Source organism: Anomaloglossus baeobatrachus, chromosome 1, assembly GCF_048569485.1.
Source record: "Anomaloglossus baeobatrachus isolate aAnoBae1 chromosome 1, aAnoBae1.hap1, whole genome shotgun sequence".
Classification (NCBI taxonomy): Eukaryota; Metazoa; Chordata; class Amphibia; order Anura; family Aromobatidae; genus Anomaloglossus; species Anomaloglossus baeobatrachus.
This window is the reverse complement of record NC_134353.1, coordinates 524044622-524051025: the sequence shown is the minus strand read 5'-3', so window position 1 is coordinate 524051025 and position 6404 is coordinate 524044622. Positions and strand designations below refer to the sequence as shown.

The following is a 6404-nucleotide window of genomic DNA, read 5'->3' as shown; positions in this document are numbered from 1 at the left end:
GACGGCGCCTGGGGAGGGGAGGACCCCGATCAGTTAGTGGGCGCCCTACCGAGTCCCCCAGTAAGCCTCCTGGGAACAACATCCCCGGGAGTGAACTGGGACGCAGCGCCCATTGAGAGTGGGAGACTGCAGCAGCCACTGCGGCCCAAGGAGACCCCCCTGGCAAATGAGCTGACCTGCCAGAGATTAGGGGAAGAGTACCAACGGGAGCGGGAGGCCCGGGAGAAGAAGCGGAGGGCCGCGGAGGCGTCCAACCTGGCCTCCAAGGATGAAATCCGTAAGGCCCTTAAGGGGTCACAGGGCCCAGTGAGACGGGGCCTAGTGGTAGATTTCCGGCAGAAAGGAGGCTGGGGCTTCATCAGAGAGCCCGGACTGGGTAAAGATGTCTTTGTGGCCCAACATGATATTGAGGAACACCTGCCCAAAGGCCACCCAGGGCGAGATGCTAAGCCGGGTGACGCTGTGGAGTACACACGGCTGATGGGAAGCCGGGGCTGGTACGCCCTGCACGTCCACATCCTGCGGGAGGAGATGGCCTCCGAAGAACCGGAGTGGCGCCGCACTATGCCAGCGTGCAGCGTCTCCCCTGTCAGCAGCAGCCGCAGCACTACCTCGAAGCAGGCCCAAGCCGCAGAACTGAGCAGCAGGCCTGCAACAGCCACGCAGGAGACACAGACCCGGATCTCCATGGCTTGTTTGATGCAAGGTGCACGGCCAAAGCAAGACCCCAAAGATCACAGCAACAGCCCTCTGCAAACCAGCAGCCCTTTGCAGGAACGCCGAGCTGAGCATGAAAGAAGCCCCATTCCTGCCCAGGCTGCAGCGCCTCGCAGTAGGTCAGGGACCAGCACACAGGAGACGCAGACCCAGATCTCCATGGCCTACCTGCTACCCAGGGCCCTGCCGAAGCAGGATCCCAGCCATTGAAGTAAAGAAAAGAAGAAGCTGAACTGTAAATAGCCCCTGTCTGCCCCTTATGCTTTGTGAAGATGTCCCTTTTGTGCTGCCCTAATGTTCTTTTTGAAGATGACACCCTTTCCTGCCTTACCGCCCCTTGTACTTTTTGAAGAAGTCACCCCCCCCTGTGCATGTGTACCGGGCCACTAGACTGGAATGTGGTCCCTGGTAAATGTGATGTGTAAAGTGTCCTGTGTAACCAGGCCACTGGTCTTAGTGGCTGGTTTTGTTTTCCACTTTGTTGATTGAGAGAAACGAACTGCCAGGCTACTGGACTTGTAGTAGCCAAAAATGTAATTAGTTGCACCCGTTGTGCCCCCTACCAGAATTATGGGGGATGTGCCCGAACCGTGCAATGGACTGGAAGTGCACACTTAGAGTTTTCTTTATAAGAAGTTTGCAACGTTTACTTATATGTGCCTCCCATAAAGGGAAGAAAAGTTTGAAAGTTCTAATGTTTAATGTGTACACAAAAAATTTTTTTTTTTGCAGTTTCTCCACGTCTTGTTGTTTTTCAGCCCGAGGACGTGCTGGGATTCGCTGTGGGGGAGTGTGGCGCCCCTGAGGCTTCCGTCGCCACAGGTCATTGCACCCCATCCAGCGGTGTGATGCCCCATTCTGGGTGAGGAAGGGCGTGAACACCGGTCCCCTGGTAAATCCACACTACACCCATTGCTAGGAACACACTGGGACCAGGGATAGTGGCAGAAAACCGTCCCATGCTGCATGCTGGGAGGGGCCGTAAGACCCATCCCTGCTCCTATAGGGTAGATCAGAGCAACTGGGGAGGTGGGAGGAGCCACAAGAGTGCAGACACAGAGCGGAAGGTCTAGTTTAGTGAGTTGAGCAGAAGGAGTTAGAGAGAGTGTGGGGAAGGAGGAGGAGGCCTGCCGGAGGCAGGCAAGGAGGAGAAGAGAAAGTAAACAGAGCTCCAAGTCAGTCAGGAGCTGAAAGAAAGAAAGAGACGCTTCCTGGTGAAGATCCTGGGACTCAGAGGATCCAGGTGACACCAAGCAGAGAACAGAAGGGGTCCCAGGGCCACGGGTAGCTGTAGAGCTGCGGTGGCCTGTTCCACAAGAACATCGGTGGAGGGATCAAGCTGCAACAGGGGATGGTCCCTAGAAACCGGAGGAGTGCAAAATCATCTCCAAACAGTAAAAACCGAGGCCCAGGGAATGTTGTAAACTCCCCGGGCCACAGCCCATAGCAGAACTTCTAGAAAAGGGGTAATCAGCCGACAGGTGACCCCCCAGCCTGGAGGCTGTTGTGGAGGCCAAGCCAGGTTCATCCTACAAAGGCAAGGCTTAGGAAGACAGCTGAAGACAGAGACACTTAAGAGAAGGGTACCGGGTTTTACTCCAAGAATCACCCAGAAACGGCGGAGGTCCCTGACAGTGGTCCCAGCAGTCCAAGGGTCCCTACAGAGCTCTGACAAGAATTGTGAGTAAAGAACTTGAAACTGTACCCTTGGAGTTGCCTCTGTTATTTCATCTGCATAGACACGCACAAGCACCAACTGTGCCCCGGGACACCGCTCCACCTGTGGGGAGCAGTACCACCATTGCTGCCATATCATCCCCCGGAGGCCTCATACAGCAGCGGTGGCTTACTAGCCGCATACCACAGGTGGCGTCACAAACACAAACTTTAATTCAAGCCACATATTCTACTGACACCCACCAGGGCCACGGAGCTGGGCCCAGCCACCACTGACTACCACCGGACTAGTCCGGCCCGGCACCGGGTGTCCCACAGCCCTGGGGTGGGTGAGTCAGAGGGGATAGGGAGATAAATCCCTCCCTCTCCTCTGCAGCACCAGTCCTCACCTCTGCAGCACCAACCCGCCCCTCTGCAGCTGTGGTCAGATTGCACGATCGGACCACAGTCACATGACACACGCATGACACTCGGTTTCCGCTGTGCTGCAAGCGTATGCCGAGTGTCATGCAAGCACTCGCAAGTAATCCCCATGTGGCCTTAGCCTAACCCTTGCATTAATTCTGTTTCCTGTGCCTATAAAGGAACATACAATGTAAATCTTATGTAAATCTTGGTGCAGGTGGGTCTATATCCTAAGGCCCCTTTCACACATCAGTTTTTTGCCATAAGTCACAATCCATTTTCTTGACGGATCCGTCGCAGATTGTGGCAAAACTGATGCGATGGATCCGTTCTTTGACAGATCCGACTAGCTGGGGGCTAAATAATGATTGAAGCATGCTCAGTTAAAAAAAAAAAGGAATCTGTTGATGGATTCCGTCATTTAGCGGATTACGACAAATCCTGCGCCCATAGGCTTCCATTCTACCAAACGACGGACGATGGATTCATCGCTGTCCAATTTTTCGACGTAGACAAAAAACGTTACTTTGAACGTAATCTCCGTTGGTCGGACAAACAATTTTTGACGGATTGAACGATGTATGAAACGTAAGGCCATCCGTCGCAATCCATCGCTAGTACAAGTCGATGAGAAAAAAACGGATCCAGCGGCATCAGTCGCCGGATCCGTTTTTTTTTTCAAAATTCAACGGATTGTGACTGACGGCAAAAAACTGATGTGTGAAAGGGGCATTACAAGTAGTGAAAGGAGTGATACATTTTTCAGAAACCCAACAGTGACAGAATGAAGGATATGTCGCTGTCACACAATGCATCTAGCAGTGCAGTGCTTAGCAGACTTGCTATGCTGTGTTTCAAACGTGCCACCACTATTTAAATAGCCCCCGGGCCAGCGATAACAAATGTCATAAGCCTCTTCATTCATAAGATTTTCAAGAGGTGGAGGCTGAGCCTGGGAGTACACACAGAGTGGGAGTGACATAGGTGGGACTCGCATTCTGAGTGAGAAGCTTTCCACACACCCCAGACATTACAGCACAGGCAGCCTCTGTGCTATCATCCCACACTCCCTAATCCCAGGGTTGGCAGCACAATCTCTACTAAACCTGGACTGAAAGAAATTCCTTATTTTAAAGGAAAGAAGGAAAAGCAAAGAAGAAAGAAGTTGGGTCTTACCTTATCCTTCGACCCATCCTGGCCAGATACACAATCACACTTGGCAGTGCCACATCTTTTTAGTAGTGACCTAGAATTTGGAGAATCTACATTACCAATAACTATTCTCTCCTTGTTCTCCTCTGCTTTATGCTCTACCATGATGTTCCAAGTAGTTTGTGGATCTGTTTCTCAGTGACGGAATTGGGAGACAGTTTTTCTTTAGGGATTTGGAAAAAAAGATCTACTGAGGTTTTTCTTTTTTGGCTTGATTCCTTGGGTTGAAATATTGCAACGTGGATCTCTAAGTAGAGGAATAGACCAGGTAAGGTCATTCACTTTTTACTAGTTCACAAGTCAATTCTACATGTGTCACATCAGTCATTATAAAAGGTTATGAGTTTGCTAACACTTCACAGATGTTAGATTGGGAACGTTTTGATGTTGACAGTCCGTTAATTAACTTATGATCTATTATGTCTGTCTCTCATTACTAACATAAAGCATCAGTAAAGAAATGATACTTTTTTAATATACCACTACAATGTGACTGGTAAATATTTAACAATTGGAAAATTATTTGATTTCTAGATTAATTCGGAAATTTGCACACTTAGTTACCATGCAATGAAATTCTGGCACAATAGTCAAGTTATTGAATAGCAGAACGTTTCAGCCAATGGAACACATTTTTCCTAGTTGGAAATAACAATGTTGGGACCAAAAATTAAATTAGCGGTTATTGTGAGAGGAAAAAGTTTGCTACAGTTATGGCCACAACTAAGAAGCCCTTCTAACAACTGGAGCTTCTGCTTCAATAGTCACTAAGGTTCAGAGCCACATTTCCTTCCTACTCATTCCACAAGCACGCATCAATATTGGGCAATTTGTTTTATTAGATTTAGGAACTAAGTTTATGATAACCCTCAACTAGAGATGGCTTCCAACAGTCTAATGCAGGGGTCCGGAACCTTTTTGTCTGAGAGAGCCATGAACGCCACATATTTTAAAATGTAGTTCCGTGAGAACCATACAATATGTTTAAAGGGAACTAAATTAAATATGTTTAAAGGGAACCTGTCACCAGATTTTTCCCTATTAACCTAAAAAAATCACCTTCTGCAGCTCCTGGGCTGCATTCTATGAAGTTGCACCTTGGCCCTGACTCCCCTTCCAGACCCCAAAAATAACTTTATAAAACTTGGCCATTAGGTATGCTAATTACCTGTGTTGGCCAGATGGGCGGGCTCATTTTCTGCTCCTGTCCTCCCTCCTGCCGCTGATTGCCATCCTCTTTTTTTGATTGATGTGATGAAGCCTCTGTCATCATCCTCATCCTCTTCGAATTTTCAAATCTCGTGCCTCTGCAGTTAGGTTGGCTCGCGCATGCTGCTCTGCCATATCGGGGGCAGAGCAGAAAACAAAGCTGCCTGCGTTTGCGCCGGTGAGCTAAATGTGCAGGCGCGAGATTATGGGCGGGTACGAGGATGGCGCTGGTGGGGTCATGCACAGCGCTACCCATAATCTCGCACCTGCAAAAATACATCACCGGTGCACGCGAGGGATAGATTCTGCTCAGGCCCGCGATAGTGGCCTCTGCTAACTGCGCCTTCGCGAGACTTCGGCATCAGCGTGGAGGATGACGGGGCCGTCGTCATCCATGCAAATCAAGACTGGAGGACGGTGAACAGCGGCAGGAAGGGGGACAGAAGGCAAAATAGAGCTCGCCCATCTGGCCAACCAAACTAATTTGCATATGAAAAGGTAATATTTTATAAAGTTGTTTTGGAGGTCTGAAAAGGGGGTCAGCAACAAGGTGCACCTTCATAGAATGCAGCCCAGCAGCTGCAGAAGGTGGTATTTTTGGTTGAATAGGGAAAAATCTGGTGACAGGTTCCTTTAAGCAAAAACCAAAAACTATAGTATAGTGCAATGGGTAAATGAAGGTATATGACAAGATGCAGAAGTAATGGGGAAGTCTAGAGCAGAAAGACAAAAGAATAGAAAAAAAAGAAGAAAGGGTAACCAGAAAAGATCAGAGAAAATGACATGTGGATAGTCACCATAACAAGAATGGAGGAATACACTACCATACTGACAAATGTGGAGTCGCCTGGTATTGGTGTCGTATAGCGATAACAGCAATATTTGCCATCTACATTGACAGAGCAGCTCAATGCAGTGATTGGCTGCAGAGATGTTGACACTATCACTGCTGCAGCTTGTACCCAATCACTTGAGTAGTGGAAAAGATGCATGGCCACCTTGAAGTTGTAAATTAAAAGAAATTGAAAGAGGAAAACCCCTTTAAAATATATTTGGCCTTTCCAGGTACTGATTGAGGTTCCGTTTGGTGATGAGGGAGGGTGTTCGCCACTGCGCGTTACTCGATCGAGCTTCGAGCATCTGAGTTTCAAAATGCTTGAGTTTCCCATTGAATTCCGTTAAAC

The 6404-nt window shown here is 48.8% G+C and overlaps 1 protein-coding gene across 2 annotated transcripts in view; it reads left to right on the top strand.

The window, feature by feature from the left end:
* The first annotated feature begins 3829 nt into the window (after nt 1-3829).
* The window catches only part of LPAR1 (lysophosphatidic acid receptor 1), a 258209-nt gene continuing 255634 nt past the window's right edge, over nt 3830-6404 (top strand). For both annotated transcript variants that reach the window (XM_075316192.1, XM_075316188.1), the window contains exon 1: nt 3830-4279. The gene's annotated coding sequence lies outside the window, so the exon portion shown is untranslated. The remainder of the gene's footprint in view (nt 4280-6404) is intronic.